This window comes from Marmota marmota, unplaced genomic scaffold (genome assembly GCF_001458135.2).
Source record: "Marmota marmota marmota unplaced genomic scaffold, marMar, whole genome shotgun sequence".
Classification (NCBI taxonomy): Eukaryota; Metazoa; Chordata; class Mammalia; order Rodentia; family Sciuridae; genus Marmota; species Marmota marmota.
In genome coordinates, this window is record NW_026000016.1 from 31,451,882 (window position 1) to 31,472,821 (window position 20,940).

Consider the following 20,940-nt stretch of genomic DNA (forward strand, 5'->3'; position numbering starts at 1 on the left):
ATTAAGTTCTTTGTGAAAGGGCACGACAAGTTAGAGTCAGAGGTAGAATTAATTATGTATGTATTCACTCATTCACATTAATGCCAGGTACCAAGGTTATAACAGGGAAGCAGCCAGACAATGCCCTATCCTCTTGGCACTCCCAGCTTCATGGGGACACATTTGGATGTTGGAATGAGACACTGGTGGAGAGTTGTATTCTCAGCTATATTCTTTAAGGACCTTAAAAGGACAAGAGCTATCATTTTTATTTTGTTCATCATTTGATGAGATAGAATTCTGGACCATTTATTCTATACAGTGGATGTTCTTACTCCTGTTTTACAAGTGAGGAGACTGAGGCATACAGAACTTGTGGTCACACAGTCTGTGAGTAATAAACTTTGACACCAACCCTAAGTCTAGTGAGTGTGAACTTGAAACAAGTTACTTAACTTCTCTGAGACATGTCTGAATCTGTAAAATGGAAATAACTACATTCTTAAAATTTTTCAAGAAATTAGATTGTATTAAAATATATAGCATGTTGGCACTTGATAATGTTGATAAAAATAATTAGTATTTTCTGTAGAGCCCAGAGTTCAAATTACAAGCTGAACAATAGATTAATTTTACCCTAACAAAATTGGATCATAAGATTAAAGTTGATGGCATGATTTTAACTAAAAATTATAGGACACAGAAATTATTTTAGAAAAAAATGATTATTATTAAAGTGTGGCATAGAATGAACTTTACATATGTATTAATAATGAGTACACAAAAATCTGCTAGAATCAAAATATAACATTGTGCATAATGGGGTATTGAACCTTGTAGACCTGGAATAGACTTTTCTTTTGAGGAGAATTCTCTAATCCCCCAGGTATGACTTGAGTATTCCCCTATATTCACTTAATATCATTATAGCCCTCACCATTTTTGTTGTTGTTGTTTGAATTGTTTTGAACAAGATTGCTTGTTTGATCTCCTAAACTATAAGTGTCATAAGGACATGAGCATGTCTGCTTGGTTCATTACTGCAACTCCAGGACCTATCGCAGAGTCAGCAGTGAATCCATGGTGTTGGAGGAAAGAATTATGTCTCTGGACTCCTAGGAACAACATTAAAAAAAATATATATATATATAGCAAGGGGAACTGGAAGTGGAGTTTGGAATAAAAGTGGCAGAGAAAAGGGAAATAAAAACTAGCAACTTAGCTAAAAGAAAAAAGTGAATGCTGAATTGGTCCTCTAGGAAGTGATGTAGCTTCAATATCACTCACATCGTCTTTTTTCTAGAAGCTTCATAGCTTCTCAAAAACATCCCTTGTCTCCCAATAGCTTAAGATATGAAGTGTGTTGAGACTTCAGTATTGGTCTGAAGGAGGGAACTAAGCCTGGAAAGTTAAGATGGACTTGAAAGATGTACACCACTCTCCTAATGTACTATCTGGATAAATGAAGCCTAGACAAGTCAAGAAAGTCTAGTCAGTAATTGAAGGAACCCATTCAAATATAGGTCCATCTGGTCCCAGAGTCCACACTTTTCTTCTCCATACATTTTTTTTGTTGAACACATTTTATTTTGGTGGGGACCATAACAATGGACCTGATTGTAAATCACAGAATACCGTTGTTAGTGGGCTGGGACTACCATTTAAAAAAAAAAAATTGCAAACTGTTTGGCTTCAAAATAAACTTATTTCTCACTGTTTGGAGGTTGTAATTCCAAGTCAAGGTGTCAGCAGGTTTTGTTTCTCCTGAGGCCCTTCTCTTTTGCTTGCAGATGGCCACCTTCTCACTATGTCCTCAAATGACTTTTCCTCTATGAAAACACATCTTTGGCGTGTCTTTTCCTGTTTCTGTAAGGGCACCAGTCATATGGGATTAGGTTCCCACTCTTGGGAGCTTGTTTGGAGGTTCTAGCAGTGGAGCATAGCTACTTCTATACCCTTGATCAAAGGACAATCCTCCTCTATCAGGGAAGAGCATCCTCTTTGCCTGAGCGTGCAGCTTTAGGAGGGACACACATGGAGAAGAGGGAGAAAGGGGACACTGCCCAGCTAGCCAGATCAGCTGAATCAACCCTGGAGACCAATGAGATGGCAAGTGTCGTGGCCAGATCACCTAGGTCCCAACTCTTATTCCCTCATTTAGTCTTAATTATCCCTTTAAAAGCCCTGTTTCCAAATGCAGTCACTTTGGAGGTTAGAGTTTCAACATGAGTTTTAGGGGGACACAGTTCAGTCTATAACAGCACCCTGAAGCAAATGCCTTTGCTATAGCATAGGCCAAATGCCCCCCTTTCTGCAGAGACTCTCAAATTGCATTAGAGTTGAATAAAATTGCCTTTAAGATCCCATTCAAACTCTAAGGTTTTATTCCTATGATATGCACTAAATTCAAGTCACTTATACATTCAAAGTTAATCTGTCCACTAGGACTCATAGAAAAGATAGAAGAGAAAACGGAATCTCCCTGACTGAAGCTATATGAGGAGAAAGTGGTAGGATACTGCTTAGCTACTGAAAAGGGCTTTAGTCTGTATATACCACGATCCATCATGATGTATAACTATGATGCTATTGGTACTCGTTGCTTGTCTGTGTTGGGGTTTCTGTGACCTAATATCCTTCCCATGTTGAGTGGCTTGAGAATGGAACTTCCACTCGTGAGGCGGGTGCTATCAGGAATGGTGGTAATTTAGGTCCATTTAAATGGATCACTATAGTGCTGAAATGTCTTTTCACAGAATCACTGAGAAATGCAGTCTATTAGACATTTATAACATTTTTAAAATTATAAAATTAATAATGAAAGTAAAATATATTTATTGAAGGTAATTTAAAACATGCAGATACTAATATCTTATTATTCTACAACACAAGAAGAAACTCTAATTATTTGAAGTGATTCCCTCTAGTACTTCATTCTTTTTTTGGGGGGGGGCATTTTAAGGACTTTATCTTTTTTAATTTTTTATTTTTCCTTCTTAGTTGTACATGACAGAAGAATGCATTTCAATTCATCATACACAAATGGAGTGCAACATTTCAATTCTCTGGTTGTACACCATGTAGAGATGCACTATTCATGAAATCATTACATGTAACTAGGATAATGATGATGATGTCCATCTCATACCACCATCTTTCTTATCCTAACAATCCCTCCCACCTTCCCTTTGCCCAATCCAAATTTCCTCCATTTTTTTGCATGCCCCACCCCCCATCATAGATCAGCATCCACTAATCAGAGAAAACATTCGGCTTTTAGTTTTTTGGGAACTTTCATTTATTTTAACAAAATTGAGCTAGAACTCACGTATACATTTGTACCCCTGCATATTGCCTTACTGTAACTATATTCCCTTATATTTTTTTAAAGAATGTATATTTTTTTACCTTTTTTTAATTCATTTTATTTTTTTTATGTGGTGCTAAGGATCAAACCCAGTGCCTCACACGTGCTAGGTGAACGCTCTACTGCTGAGCCACAACCCCAGCCCCTCCCGTATAATTATATTTTAAAAACATCAACCTTCATCAAATGGATGTACATTCATGCATTTAATACTTGAGCATTTATCTCTATTTTAAATATATTGTGATAAGTTTTATTATATATAAATCGTTATTTTGTAGATTTTCAGAAGGAACAGCAATCAAAGATAGTGAACTTTTATAGAATATTTGATAAATAATATCACCTTATTTCCAGAAAAGTTATCAGCAATGAATGTTTTTTAACAAGTAAAAATATTATTTTATTTATTTGCATTTTAAAATTCCGGTTATATTGATGACTTTCCTGTGTGATTATCAGCCCTTTATATTTTACTTGAATTTGATCACACTCATAATAAGCATAAATTTAATACTAGTAAGGAATAATTTTGAAATTTTATCAACCGCTATGTTTTGTATCGTTTTCCCTGGTTATCATCCCATCATTATTTAAAATTCTTTGTCTTCTACACTATCAAAAACTTCCTTAATAACTTGGTTTAATGTCCCCTTCTAAATATTCAAAGTGTCAACATTTTTTTTTACACTCCTCCACTTACATGTGGTTTCCTTTCGAATCTTCACATAGTGCCGACATCCTCCTGTTATTTAGCAAATGGATCTGGCTGACATGGTGGATATAGGAAAGAGCACATGCATTTCAATCCAGAAACCACTTAGCATCTAGGTGCTTTGAATTTTTTTCTTCTTTCTCTTAAATATGAAGCATTAAAAGTCAAAGGCATTGCTGCACCTTGAGTTAGTACAAAATATATTTAAAAATGCATACAGTTCAAATTTTTGCCTTGCATAGGCCATAAGCTAGTAGTATGCTGGGTCAGTTCTGACACTGAAAAATGAATCCGGTTAGAGAACCTCCCGAAGGCTGTTGATGTTTGCTATAATAAATAGCACACACTTTAAGTCAAACTTTTTCATTCTGTATTCAAAGGTAATGGATTTTTCGTAACCATAGTAACCTTGGTGTATTTCTGGATAAATACATGAGGTATATACATTCTAGTTTTATTTTTGAATATAAACTACCACATTATGTATTACTAATAATATGAAAAATAGGATGTAGGTTAGTATAATGACAGCTTAAACTAGTATGCATTTTTCTTCTGCAAAAAATAAATATTTATCAAAAGTATAGGTTCAATTAATTTTTTCCCCCAGTTTTGTGGTATTCTGGTGGTGCCATTTATCTTTTTTTGCAAGATCTCCATTAATCTCTTATTTCTGTCCCATAACAGATTTTTAAGAATTTCGAGGCAAAAACAATTGTACTTTAAGGCTTATGATTAAAAACATTATTGAAATATTGAAGAACCTATATTGATATCACTAGTAGAGCTATTGTTGGCCCTTTATGATGTGTGTATACAGTCTGTTCATAAATAGGGAGAAAGAAGGAACACATTGTGTGATTGTTCAGCATACTAGGATTGTTTCAAAGTTCAGGCTAGAAAGTATCCTGATTGATGATGACTATCCAAACTGTAGCCAACCAGATCATTCTCATTTTAAATGAGCACCCTACCAGAAACTGGCAATCTTTAAGAAGTTTGTGAGATGTTTCAGAAAAGCCTACAAAACTGGGGGGAACAAGAATAGCAAGATGGTGGTAACAGAGAGAAGTACCTATCAAATATGACAAGAAGGTTGACATAAGTTGTGGTTTCTGCTGAGAACAGAAGAGTAATACCTAGGAACAGTTTTATTTTGACTACACAAATTGTTTTTGATTAACCTAACTTAAGTCCTTGTTTTTGATAATTTCTAGAATCTCAAAGGGGTAAAAGTCAATAGGGACTCTACTGGGAAAAAAACTGAACACCTGGCACCAAACGACTTTACACATACGTGTTCAAGTATATCATCTAAATAATCTATAGTAGTCTTATGGTTGAACACGAATGGCTGAATCATAGAACTAATGGTAGCACCTTACCTTTGCTATTCCATCAGGACCTAGGTGTCTAGCAGTAAGACTGAAGCAGTCAGACATGGATAACAGCACATATGGAATGTTGGAGGTTGGGGAGAGAAAGGGAGAAAAAAAGGGAAAAAGAAGAAAGGGAAGAGGAAGGAGAGGAGAAGGAAAATAGGAAAAATAGCTAAAATTCTGATGAAGTCAGAAAGGCAATAAGTCTTTATATCTTTAACCAACTCAAAATGCTAAAACTTTTTTTTTTGGTCTTACTTGGTCAAGGTCAAAAAGAACAGTGTATAAACAGCAAAATAGAAATGCTCATCTTGAACCTTCCAAATACTTAAGTCTTACGATGAGAAATTTATTGAAGAAGAAGTTGTATTGCTTATGGCACAATAAAATGCATTTAAAGGTTAGGTACTTCTAACCAAGCGTTATAAGGAACCTTATCAACACTCTACAAATTTGAGCTAAATTATATTCATTCACGCTGATGGTTTACAATAGGTCCTTTCATAGCAAAATAAAACTTCACTTTAGCCTGGATGTTTTCTGTAATTTTGCAGTTTTGAATACCACAATGCAGTACCTGGAAAACACTTCCCTTATATAATATTATCAAGGGGCGTCATATTAAAATCCTTGTGCTTTAAACTGTAGGCCTTATTAATAAGGCAGAGCATGTAAGAGTTTTCAGGTAAGGCTATGATCTCATCCATGAGTCACCATGTGCCCTTTTTATGTCACAGACAGAGCATTAAATTACACAAAGCCTAAGAAACCTTAAGGATACAGGGGGAAAGAGTTAAGCTATAAAAAGGAGTTGTATTTTTCAGAAGCCAAGTTACTAAGCCACTCCCTCTGTGACCAGAAATTCCTCAATAGTTGCACAAGGCTGGGGACAGGATGGGGGGTTAAAGCACAGTGGATGGTCTACTCTCAAGAGTCAAATTTATTTGGTAACAAGGGATCAAAAGAAATGAGATGGCTTGTATGGAACATTTAGCTATCACTTGTGCTTATTGTAAAACAATATAATCAAAGTGTCATTCTTCCATCAAGTTGGTTCTACGTGCACCAATATGTGGAGAAATAAAACATTTAAATTTGTATTTTAAGATCTGTGCCTAAATATACTGATGATTTGTTAACTGAATTGAGGACTATTATGCTCTTAAATGACAGGAAAGGACTCTGTTTGAAGGGATTTCCTAGGGATGGTGGGAATGATGTTCAGTTAGAAAAGCAGTAGAGCTAAATGCTGAAAAAGGCAATGGATTGTGTCGGTTCATTGAGAGCTGCTCAAACAGGAATTGCCTATTTATTATTTATTTATTGTTTTAAAACTCTTAAATTGTAACTTTCCATAGAAAAGTGAATGCAACTTATGGGTACAGCTTGATGAATATTTATAACTAAACACATCTATGGAGCCACTGTACAAGCAACAACGCCTAAGAGCACCCAAGCTTATGTCCTCAAGTCTTGAGGGTTAATGGCATAGATTCCCGGTGCTGTCTTTGCACATACTGTGGGTGAAGTCAAACACCATATCTCTCTTTTCAATGACTTCTTTCAGAGAATGTGGGAGGGAGAATGAATCAAGGGAGCTGTATTTTTATTGTATTATCTACATCCTGAATCCTCTGACCCCCCAACAGTTGCTAAGGTAGCATCTGTGGTTGAATTCCTACCTTTCAGAAAGCCATTAAAGACTTATAAAATGAAGCATGTATCTCTTCTTTAAGCCAAGCTGGGAAATAAGTATAGAAATGTTTTATCTATGCAATTAAAACTCTGCTTCTTAAGTTCACTGACCTGTGCATAACAGCAAAAATTCCAAATCTAGCATTCTAAATGTCCAACAATGGAATATTGTGTGACCATATAGTTCACAATACTTTAGATAAATATTTAATGTAGAAACATGTGAAAAGCAAATATTTTTAATAGACTGTAGTATATGAGTCTGTTTTATCCAAATATATGTGTGTATACATCAGTATATATGTGGATATGTATGTATGCGCATACACTTGTATATGTGGAGATATACACCAATGTACAATTATCTCCTATTAATGGAGTTCTAGTGCTTTCTTTTTTTAAAAGGGAGTATTTTTATTGTTAAAATTCTCTGCAGTTTGGACATCAGAAATAAGAAATTTTGGGGGGGGTATTTTCCCCAATTATAATGTATGAGATAAAATTTGTGTAAAGAAAGGTCATCCTAGGAATCTGTCTGCACTTACCTATTAATGCTTACCTTCTAGTTTCTCCAAGTCTTTATCTGGATATTTAATCAGGTTGATCATCTTACTCATTCCCTATACCTCTAGCACTATATGCTACTATCAAAGTATTTTACTTGCCTGATGATTTACCTCAATTCCCACTTTCTCCTTTGATTCACAATTTTTGTGTGTCATTTCCCTACATATTTATCATTTGGATATAGTCTGTTTTATAATACTAAATTATTTTAAAGAGAGTAAATCTTGACTCAGAAATAAGAATACATGGGCATTGAGTACAATTATTATGTCACTCGTTTTTATAATCTTTATAGTATCAATCATATAGGAAGAAGTATACAGTTAGCATCCCACAAACTTTTATTGAATTGAGTTGAAATGAATTAAATTGAAAAAACACTGAGAATCAGTAAATTAATATTTTAGAGTAAATAACAAATACTGATGCATAATTCAGAGGTAATTAATATGCTCAACTTGGTAAACAGTTTTAATGAGGTAGGCTGTTCCTGTAGCTTCCTCGAAATTTTCATTTAATCACCCACTAGGTAGAAAAAAAAAAAACCCACTTGTATTAGTTTGCTAGGGCTGCCATAGCATAGTATTGCACCTGCTTAGCTTAAACAGCAGAAATTTACTGTCTCATAATTCTAGAGACAAAGAAGTCCCAGATCAAGATGTTGGCAACATGGGTTTCTTTGAAGTCTAAGGGAGAAGCTGTGCCATTCCTTTCACTTGGTGTCCAGTGCTTTGCTGGCAATCTTGGGGATTCATTGGCTTGTAGGTGCATCAACGCAATCTCTGCCTCATCTTCACATGCTGTTCTTCCTGTGCACTGGTCTGTGTCCAAATAGTCCCTTTCTATAAAGACACTAGTGAGAGTGGATTAGAACCCACCATTATGACCTTATCTGAACTAACTACCAACTGAAAGGCTCGTCATGCCAAATAAGGTGACATTTTGAGGTTGTGTGGCCTAGGACTTCAACATATGAATTTGGGGGGAACCCAGTTTAACCTGTGACTGGATGTATGAATATGTACGTTTGATGATAAGATATTCTAAAATTTCCTTCAAATGCCTAAAACCCATTAGGGAAGATGAGGCATCTATTTCAAAATCATTTTGAAAATCTATATACCTCACCACAGTAAAAGTGAGAAAATGATCATTTTGGTCTGAAATAGTTCATTCAATGAGTATTATCTATTGACTACTATATAGATTCTCAGTACTTTTTCAACATCTTCTAAGCATTGAAGATACAATGGAGAACAAAAGGTTCAAAGGCTTGTAGGAAATGGTTTGAGAAGTCCTCATACTCTTTATGATTTATTTCTTATTTTGATTCAGATTGAGAGAGGGTCAGTATCCTCTGCTTTATTTCTACTATATATCACTCCATGTTATTACTTTTCTGTCTTCCTTTAATATTCACCAATACCATAAGATCCATGCTCTTAACTAAACTTTACCAAAATCCTGACTTGTTTCTTGATTCAATAAAAACTTGACCCCCTAGATTTTCCCCCCTCCTTCCTTACTCTAGGATCTGGCAACATTCTGTGCGGTTTCAACTTCCATCTCAACAATCCACTGGACAGCTCAGTCTCTCAGATGCTTTATGATCTAATCAACAGGAAGGGCTACTGTGCTTTTAAGTTACTGGCTCTTGTTTTAATATTTGGGACCTTGCCATCACCTAGAAATGCTCTGTATTTAACACAACCAACCAGTTCAGATATTCCACTATCCCCCAACAACAGTCACCATTTTTTTCCCAGTTCTTTCAGTAATTTACTTGTTCTAAAAATATTTTTGTTTTTCTTTAAAACTGTCTTAATCTCTCTACCCTTCCCCATCTCTTCCTTAAATCCTATCTTTCCCTCTCTCCTAAGCTAGCTCCATGGTATACAACTTGAAATATATTTTTCAATTGTCTCTACTCTCTTGTACCATCATTATGACAATAAATTCAAATGAAAACTCATCAAATATAGATAAATCTAATAGTGTTTCTCGAGACTATGCCTGAGGTCCTGAGTTCAGTGGGAGTAAAGTTGATAAGCATGCAGATTGGTGGCATTCTGATATCTGATGTCCTTTCATCTCCAATAGACTTTTGATGTTTCTTGATCACTTTTCTTTATTTCTCTAATCTGCTTTACTTCCCATTCAGCATGACCAATTCTTCACTTATTGTCAACAGCTCTTCACAGGGACCTGGCTTAATCTTGGTAGATGACTTTACTGAACCTCAAATGGATGCACTTGGATGGGATTCCTTAGCTTGCTGTCATGAAGCTTATTAGCTTTCCTAGGTCACAGTCAATGCTTCTTTTCTCACTTAGAAAAAAAAAAATATACAAGTGTCCATTTCCCTGCAGGTGGCTAATCCCCCATGAGATTCCATCTTCTCATACCTTGGTGAGGACTTCTTCATCAGTTAGACTTCCTTTTCTGCATGTTTACCTTTCTTCTCCTGCTAGCTCCTTCCATCACTATTTCTATAGACTGACATGTGTTAGTCAACTTTGTGTCACTTTGACCAAATTACTTGACATTTAATTTCCTTCCTCATGGTTTCAGAGTTTCAGTCCATGGTTGGCTGGCTCCGTTTCTTTGAATCTGAGGTGAGGTAGGACAAAATGGCAGAAGGGTGTGTCAGAAGAATGTCAACTTAGCAGTTAGGAAGCAGGGAAAGAGGGAAAAAGAAAGAAAGGAAGAAATGGAAGGGAGGAAGGAAGGAAGAGAGAGTAAAAGAGGAAGGAAGGAAAGAAGGAAAAAAGAAAGGAAGGAAAGGGCCAAAGAGAAGATAAAAACCTTCAAGGTCCCCTCCTCATGACCTACTTCCTCCAACTAGGTTCCACATCCTAATATTCCAGCCAGCTGTTAATAGATTAAACAATCTCATTAATGGCTTAACTCACTGATGAGGTCAGAACCTTCATGATCTCATCATTGCCTAAAAACTCCACCTCTGAACCTTGCTGCATGTTTCCATAGATGAACATCTGGGGGACACTGCAGATCTTAGCCACAACACATGTAGTTGGGAGTGGCAAAAAAAATTGTCTTTTCTGAATCCCTCATCCCACACCTGGCCCTAGCCTTGCATTTCACATGTTGACATTCCTCTTACAATGACTCACTTTCTTTGTTTCCTTACAAGAGTATTAGTTTCTAGAGCTCTGCTATAACAAAATATCTAAAACTGGATGCCTGAATACAACATCAATGTATTCTCTTAACTTGTCCTAGAGGCTAGAAACATGGAATTAGTCTCAACAGGGCCATCCACCCTCTGAAAACTGTTGGGGAAGACCCTCCCTGCCTCTTCCAGATTTGAAAAGTTACTGGAAATCCATAATATTCTCAGCTTGCAATTGACCTCTCTGATCCTGCCCTGTCATCATCAAGAGGCTGCCCTCCCTGTGTCCAAATTTCTCTCTTCCAGCCATACAGGAATTACAGCCCACCTTGATCTAGTATGATCTCAACTTAACTTTATGATATCTACAAAGACTGTTTTCAAATAAATCATACTCACATGTACCAAGGCTTAGGACTGGAATATCCCTTTGAGGGGAACATGATTGAACCCATGACACCTACATTGTCTCCCCAATGACTTCACCACTCAACTGAAACTGTTCTTTCCTAGGCTGTCAAAGTCCTTGTTTTCCCCAATTCAGGTACAAGGTGGATGCCTTATAATTAATGATCCATCCTTGGATCCTGGACCTTTCTTCCCTTGATGTCTGTGACAACATACCCTCCCAATTTCCCTATTATTTTTCCAGGTCTGGTGTAGTCTCTTTTATCTCCACCCACCAACATTGGTTTGTCATGGAGTTCTTGGGACTCTCAGGCAATGTCCATATAACAACCCAGTAATCCTTATCTTTACAAGGAGTTACTTCTTCCCAAGCCGTGAACACTTCTAGCTCTAAACTGGGCACTCTTACCACAGGCAGTTTTGCTCCACCTTCCTAAAGCCAAATCTGTTTCATCTACACATCCTATCAACTTGTTCTTTGTCCTGCTTCTCATCTTAGGAACCAGTAATACTATTCATTCTTTTGCTTGGACAGAAAACCACAGATTTAATCTTGGAGTATCTCTCCTTCATCCCTCACATCTAAACTTAAAATAAAATCCAAATGTTTTACATTGGCTTCTAACACTTATTATCTAACTCTTATCTTCTTTCTTGGTCTTATTTTAGTATCCCCATTTCCATGTATTTCTACATTGTTATCCTTATTTCCTTTTTAATGCAAGAAGTGCTTTCCCACTTTGCTTTCCTCTGACTGGAATTCACTTTTTCTAGTTCTTTCCATGGCTGAATCATTCTCTTCCTTGAGTTTTCCAATCTTATAAAACCTTCTGTGTTAGATAAGAGGGGGCATGGGGTTAGAAATGATGGTGGAATGTGATGATCATTATTATCCAATGTACAGGTATGAAGACACAAATTGATGTGAATATACTGTGTATACAAGCAGAGATATGAAAAATTGTGCTCTATATGTGTAATAAGAAGTGTAATGCATTCCACTGTAATATATAAATAAAAAAGATAACCCTAGATGAGGTAAACACACACACACACACACACACAAATTTCTAATTGCAGAAACATAATAGAAATGGAGTATTCCTCCTTTACACAGTCATTCAAGGACACAGGTTGATGTAGATTCTTTCATATTTAATATGTGACTTCCACAGCTTCTCTAGAGTTACCTCCATTGCTACAGTAGATGTGGAAAAAGAACAAAGGATCATCGTTGGAGATTTTTATGGACCAGGCCTGGGAACAAAGATCAGATCCCCACCTACTTTCCAATGGCTTTAACTCGATCTCATAGGTCCATTAAATATAGGGGGAATTGAGAAGTCAGTTTAAAGCAACACTCACATATTAGACTCATGTGTCTATATGTCAGAAGTTTGGATAAACTTCCTAATTTGGTTACTAGAGTCCTATGCTGAAGGCCTGATTCTGGGGGACCCCAATAAATCAGGTCCAACTATTTGCCCCCAAAAGAAACAGACAAGATAATGGTGAAAAGAAGAAAAAGAACGTTAATCAACATGGATGGCCATATAGGGAAGACAAGTGAGATCCAGCATTTCAGCCCTATTTTCAGGGATATATATATATATATATATATATATATATATATATGGAAGCAGAATGCATTACAATTCTTATTACACATATAGAGCACAGTTTTTCATATCTCTGGATGTATACACAGTATAGTCACACCAATTCGTGTCTTCATACTTGTACTTTGGATAATAATGCCCACCACATTCCACCATCATTAATAATCCCATGCCCCCTGCCCTCCCCTCTAACCCCTCTGCCCTATCTGGAGTTTGTCTGTTCCTCCCATGCTCCCTCTCCCTATCCCACTATGAATCATCCTCCTTATATCAAAGAAAACATTCAGCATTTTGTTTTTTGGGATTGGCTAACTTCACTCAGCATTATCTTCTCTAACTCCATCCATTTACCTGTAAAGACCATGATTTTATTCTCTTTTATTGCTGAGTAATATTGCATTGTGTATATATGCCACTTTTTTTATCCATTCATCTATTTAAAGGTCTGGTTGGTTCCACAGTTTAGCTGTTGTGAATTGTGCTGCTATAAACATTGATGTGGCTGTATCCCTGTAGTATGCTGTTTTTAAGTCCTTTGGGTATAGACCGAGGAGAGGGATAGCTGGGTCAAATGGTGGTTCCACTTCCAGTTTTCCAAGAAATCTCCATACTGCTTTCCATATTGGCTGCATCAATTTTCAGTCCCACCAGTAGTGTATGAGTGTACCTTTTCCCCCCACATCCTCACCAACATTTATTGTTGTTTGTATGCATAATAGCTTCCATTCTGACTGGAGTGAGATGAAATCTTAGAGTGATTTTGATTTGCATTTCTCTAATTGCTAGTGATGATGAACTTTTTTTTTTTTGTATTTGTTGATTGATTGTATGTCATCTTCTGAGAAGTGTCTCTTCATGTAATAATAAGACTCATAATCATGTGTACATCTCACCCATGCCCCAATTTATTGATTGGGTTATTTGTTTGTTGTTGTTGTTGTTGTTGTTGTTGTTTGGTGTTTGGCTTTTGGAATTCTTTATATACCCTAGAGATTAGTGCTCTATCTGATATGTGAGGGGTAAAGATTTGCTCCCAGGATGTAGGCTCTCTGTTCACCTCACAGATTGTTTCTTTCGCTGAGAATAAACTTTTTAGTTTGAGTCCATCCCATTTATTGATTCTTGATTTTAATTCTTACAACACAGGAGTCTTATTAAGGAAGTTGAGGCCTAATCCCACATGATGGAGATTAGGGCCTACTTTTTCTTCTATTAGACACAGGGTCTCTGGTTTTATTCCTAAGTCCTTGATCCATTTTGAGTTGAGTTTTGTGCATGGTGAGAGATAGGGGTTTAATTTCATTTTGTTGCATATGGATTTCCAGTTTTCCCAGCACCATTTGTTGAAGAGGCTATCTTTTCTCCAATGCATGTTCTTGGCAACTTTGTCTAATATAAGATAATTATAATTTTAAGGGTTAGTCTCTGTGTCCTCTATTTTGTACCATTGGTCTACCAGTCTGTTTTGGTGCCAATACCATGCTATTTTTGTTACTATTGCTCTGTAGTATAGTTTAATGTCTGTTATAGTGATGCCACCTACTTCACTATTCCTGCTAAGGATTGCTTTAGCTATTCTGGGTCTCTTATTTTTCCAGATGAATTTCATAATTGCCTTTTCTATTTTATGAGGAATGTCATTGGAATTTTGATTTTAATTGTATTAAATCTGTATAGTGCTTTTGGAAGTATGGTCATTTGATAATATTAATTCTGTCTATCCAAGAGCAAGTTAGATCTTTCCATCTTCTAAGGTCTTCTTTGATTTCTTTCTTTAGGGTTTTGTAATTTTCATTATATAGATCTTTCACCTCTTTCATTAAGTTTATTCCCAAATTTTGTGGGTTTTTTTTTTTTTTGAGGCTATTTAAAATAGGGTAATTTTCCTTTCTGAGAATTGTCACTGATTTACAGAAATGCCTTTGATTTATGGGCATTGATTTTGTATCCTGCTACTTTGCTGAATTCATTTACTAGTTCTAGAAGTTTTCTGGTGGAATCTTTAGGGTCTCCAGGTATAAAATAATATCATCAGCAAATAGTGCCAATTTGAGTTCTTCTTTTCCTATGTGTCTTCCTTTAATTTCTTTCCTCTGTCTAATTGCTCTGGCCAGTGTTTCAATAACTATGTTAAATAGAAGTGGTGAAAGAAGGCATCCCTATCTTTTTCCAGTTTTTAGAGGGAATGCCTTCAATTTTTCTTTATTTAAAATGATGTTGGCCTGGGGCTTAGCATAAATAACCTTTATGATGTTGAGCTATGTTCCTGTTATCCCTAGGTTTTCTAGTGTTTTGAACATAAAGGGGGTGCTGTATTTTGTCAAGTGCTTTTTCTGTGTCTATTGCGATGCTCATATGATTCTTATCTTTAAGTCTATTGATATATGAATTACATTTATTGATTTCCATATGTTGAGCCAACCTTGCATCCCTGGGATGAATCCCAGTTGATCATGGTGCATGATCTTTTTAATATGTTTTTGTATTCAATTTGCCAAAATTTTATTGAGAATTTTTGCATCTATGTTCATTAGAGATATTGGTCTGAAGTTTTCCATTTTTTTTCTTTCTTTTCTTTTTTCTTTCTTTTTTTTATGTGTCTTTGCCTGGTTTTGGAATCAGAGTGATATTGGCCTCATAGAATGAGTTTGGAAGTGCTGCATCTTTTTCTATTTACTGAAGTAAATTGGACAGTATTGGTATTAGTTCTTCCTTAAAGGTCTTGTAGAACTCAGCTGTGTATTCATCTAGTCCTGGGCTTTTCTTGGTTGGTAGGCCACACAGGGAAAGCAAGTGAGATCCAGCATCTCAGCCCTGTTTTCAGGGTTCTGACAGGAGATTTTGATTTAAGTATGGGAAGAATTGGGGCAGAGGTGAGATGTATACATGATTATGAGTCTTGATCAAATTGTGGTCCACTAGATCACTATCAGTATTGGTTCTGAGAATTAGCTCCAGAGAAGTCCTTTGGAGAAGTTCTTATTACTTGAGGGGTCAATTTCCACATTTTACTCAGGATGTTTATCTATTGGACCCATAATCCTGGAAGGGTGTGGTGATTGGAAACTTTTAGGTACCATTTCAATCTGGCTCCTGGAATGTCCCTGCAAATCTTTTTTTTTTATTATTGGTTGTTCAAAACATTACAAAGCTCTTGACATATCATATTTCATACATTAGATTCAAGTGGGTTATGAACTCCCATTTTTACCCTGTATACAGATTGCAGAATCACATCGGTTACACATCCACGTTTTTACATATTGCCATACTAGTGACTGTTGTATTCTGCTACCTTTCCTATCCTCTACTATCCCCCCTCCCCTCCCCTCCCATCTTCTCTCTCTACCCCATCTACTGTAATTCATTTCTCTCCTTGTTTTTTTTCCCATTCCCCTCACAACCTCCTATATGTAATTTTGTATAACAATGAGGGTCTCCTTCCATTTCCATGCAATTTCCCTTTTCTCTCCCTTTCCCTCCCACCTCATGTCTCTGTTTAATGTTAATCTTTTCCTCCTGCTCTTCCTCCCTGCTCTGTTCTTAGTTGCTCTCATTATATCAAAGACATTTGGCATTTGTTTTTTAGGGATTGGCTAGCTTCACTTATCATAATCTGCTCTAGTGCCATCCATTTCCCTGCAAATTCCATGATTTTGTCATTTTTTAGTGCTTTCGTAATACTCCATTGTGTACAAATGCCACATTTTTTTTATCCATTCATCTATTGAAGGGCATCTGGGTTGGTTCCACAGTCTAGCTATGGTGAATTGTGCTGCTATGAACATCGATGTGGCAGTATCCCTGTAGTACGCTCTTTTAAGGTCTTAGGGGAATAGTCCGAGAAGGGCAATAGCTGGGTCAAATGGTGGTTCCATTCCCAGCTTTCCCAGGAATCTCCATACTGCTTTCCAAATTGGCCGCACCCATTTGCAGTCCCACCAGCAATGTACAAGAGTACCCTTTTCCCCACATCCTNNNNATATATATATATATATATATATATATATATATATATACAAAAAACATGTTTATATAAGGCTTAGTACTATCTGCTGTTATAGGAATCCATTGGGGGATCTTGGAATGTATTAGTATTGATAAGGGAAATTACTGATTCTGTGTTAAAAGAGTACAGGACTAAATTGGGCCCACAAACATCATCTCTTTTTTTCTATAAAAGATAATCACATACAAGAATCCATATAATTCACCAGTTGCATTCACCATTCCTCATAGACGAGGAATTATAAAGGGTGAAGGTCAGTAAGAGTTAGTTATTCTTAGAATTCTTCCTACCATGAGGTTCAGAGATGGAATCACTCAAATATGACTCTTACTGCCTGTGTGACTTTGTTGAGCCTTAATTTCATAGTAGAATGTTAATGACAGTAACTACTTCAGGGACTTAATGTGAGAATTCAATATGACAAGACATGTAAATATGATTAGCATAGTGCTTACAAGTTTTGTGAAAATAGCAAATGATCAATAACCACATGCTATTGGTTCTATTAGTTGTAGAAATAATAAAATTCTTGTTATATCATAAAACATTCTCTTTAAGCATATACCTAAACTAAGTATTCAATTTAATTTAGGAAATATTTGTTGATCAACTTGTATGGACATCAGAGGTTGGAAGTTGCATGTATGATTAAAATAGTGTCCTTCTCCCTCAAGCCCTTCTCAGTTCATTTGTATAGACACAAATATGTTAAACCAAGGAGAATAATGCCTTCTCTGAGAAATGTTCTATAACAGAATTAAGGGCCAAAAAAGAGAGATTCAATCCATTCTGGAGAGAAAGTGTCACAGAGTAAGTGAGATTTTAATGGACTTTATAGTTTCAAAACTGAGGTCTAAAGACTAGGTAAAAGAGTCAACAGGAAAGTAGTATGAATGTGGATTTTATGAAAATTAAATACTATGCACTTTAATATAGTTGGACACCCTTGGTAAGTGGTCAGCAGTAGGAAGCTGGGAAGGATTCCATCCATCAAAGATGCTTAGAGATGTTGAGATATTTGAAATTTGTTCTGAAACAATGGAGAAACATTGAAAGATTTTTAGAAATGAAATAGTGTGAGCTAATTAATGTTTTAGGAAATAAATCGTCCAAACATAACTTTATTCCCACGTAGTCAAGGCTGAACCAGTGTAGCCATCAGCTTGAACAGGCAGGCACAGGACAAGTGGGTTTAGAACTTAAAATGCAGGAAGCTAATTGGACTTAACCCTACAGATGGCAGAAGGATGAGGAGGAGAGGAGAGAAAAGCATTATGTTTATTTGTTAACAGCTCTATTGTATTATATTTCTGTGCATTAGTCAGTGTAAAATAAAATCTGCTTATTTTAAATCCTTTTAAATAGTGTTTAAATATTTCCTGATGACACAATCTGCTCAAGTATTTACCCTTGGTGCAGATTTCCATTAACCTTGTTGTAGATACTAAGCCTAAAACTGTATATTTTTAGGGGCCTCAATTATGGAGTAAAGCCTAGTGACATCATTATAAAACCACATCTGGATAAGCTTTAGAGTCTTTATCTTTCTATCCGATTTAGGAAATTTAGCGAACTATAGGAGAATACCACTATTAACAAATCTTGCCTCTCAGATTATTAGGCTGCCCTTTCTCTAACAATACAGGCAGAAAGGGATTAAAGCCCTAAAGCTGTAAATGATATAGAGAAATACCCAGTACACAGATATCGGAACTCTTGGGGAATTCAGTTATAATGGATATATAAAAACAGAAAAGAAGGCAGAAATCAAATTCACAGTACTCTTTATTCAGGCCTTTGGTTAACATTTTTTTCATTGTTTTTAGAGATTCCATATGAATTCTTTGGTTTCCTAAAGGATAAAATTCCCTTGATATTTTTTATAAATTATCTTCATAATATCTCTGTATCATTATTACCAAAAATTCAATGCCCGATAAAGCTTAGATTATTTCTTACAGTCAAGTCAATGATAAGACTGAAAACATTTTTTTAATTCATTTAACTACTGCATAACTAAAATTGGTAATGTGTTTTACAATATGTTTGAATTTATCTAAGGCAAAAGTTCAAGTGTTTCAAAAATAGTCATTGTTATTCAGGAAATATTCTTATTGGCCCATTTTGGAGCATACAGCCACCTTTAGCACCAAAGAGCCCAAATCTGGTTACTAAAAGAGAAGAAAGAACCTACGGCCTTTGAGGAAATTATGGTGAACTAGAGTACCATACAGATTCTAAATTAGGGCTCCTTTGTTAAACTTGCAATTATTAGAATCCTACGGTTGATGAAGCTCAGCCTTCCTTACCTACCTAAAAATATTTTGTGCACGTGGTCGATGAATACGTATCCTTAGAAATCATACAGCTCTGCTGACTCCCTGTGTTCTTCCTTTTGAGATTTTTTTTTTCTGAAATTTACCTATTTTCTTAAAATTGAATCTCTATTTTATTATTATCTACCATTTTAAAAAAATTCTCAAATCTGTCATGGTATGTTTTCCTTTAAAAAAGCATAAATCAATTTTTAGATTTTTTTATCTATGTATTTTGTAGAAAAATTAAAGGAAGGCTAGTCATTCCTTTTGATTTTTCATCATCAGCATAAGGAAATCATCCCAGAGCCCTCCTTACACCATTAATAATGCATTGCCCCCTTGGTATCAGCTTTGTAGTTTAAGTCTAAGTAGCTTAAGAACTCGATCTCTATTCATTTCTGAGTATTCAACATATATACTTAAAAATATAGCCTGCTCTTTCCCAGCACTAAGAGGATTTCTGAAGATAAAGTGGTAAACTTCATGGAACCACTAAATCCTGATTTGTAAATTATCTTAACTTTTATTGTCATTAGCTGATTTAAATCTCATGGCTGTAGAACTACTGATAAAGATAACAAAAAAGTAATAGTAAATAGTATTCAAAACATTTTGTAGACTTGCATTTTAACATTCTTGAGATTGCTCCAAAATTATTTATTTTTCAAGCTGTACACATATACAACATAATTTAACAACTTAACATAGCAGTGAAATAAAATGTAAAATCTAATGAATATTAAGAGAAGACTAGTTAAATAAGTTATAGCTAATGACAAATACACATTGCTATATTACCCAAAATGAGTAGACTTTATACATCAGAGAATATCTTCAAATTGTATTATAAAGCATTTGAATACAATAGTACACAGAGCATATTCTATACTGTTTTAACATTTGTACATTTAGTTGCATGTCTATAGACTACCTCTAGATGTATACATAAGAATTTAAGAATTGGTAAGCTATAGGATGGGAACTGGGTACTTGGGAAATAAGAGTAGATGAGACTTAATTTTCATGTAGGTTTTTTTGTATTTTTTAGATATTATACCATTAATATGTATTGATACATCTATTCAAAAACAAGTGAATTTTAAAACTAAAATATCAGTGGTTTCTTTGTTTGCAGAGGATATGTTCCAATGGATGCCTGAAATTGAGGATAGTACTGAACTATGGTTTTTCATTTATATACATACCTGTAATAAAATTTAATAAATTAATCATGGTAAGATATTAACAAAAAGAAGTAATAATAAAGTAGAACAAGTAAAATAAAATGCTGTATTAAAAGTTATTTAAAACTTATAAACTACTTATTCCTGAAATTTTCCATTTAATATTTTAGATTATATTTTCAAGTAACTAAAACTATGGAAAATGAAATTGTGGATAAGGGGGACTACTATACTATAAAATGGTAAATTGAAATATTAAAAAAATGTATTGAAAAATAAAAGTTGCCTGCAATTTCACCTATCAAACATAATCAGTATAATTCTACTTCATTTCATTCATTCAAACATTTTTGACTTGTTTTTTGTGAATGCATAGTGAAATATAATTGAGACAGGCTGTTTCACAAATTGCTACTACTTTATAGTAAAGGAAACATATTACCAGTTACTAAATTATTTTCTAAATGATACTTAAACAGCTCTACTGCATTTTATATTTGTTCAACACATTTAAGCAAATCATTAAAATATTTGAATTATTTCTGATAATTCTCTCATACGAACACT

At 35.2% G+C, this 20,940-nt stretch overlaps 1 protein-coding gene across 1 annotated transcript in view; it reads left to right on the forward strand.

The window, feature by feature from the left end:
* The window catches only part of Ush2a (usherin), a 740,698-nt gene that overhangs the window by 354,463 nt on the left and 365,295 nt on the right, over positions 1–20,940 (forward strand). The window lies entirely within an intron of this gene.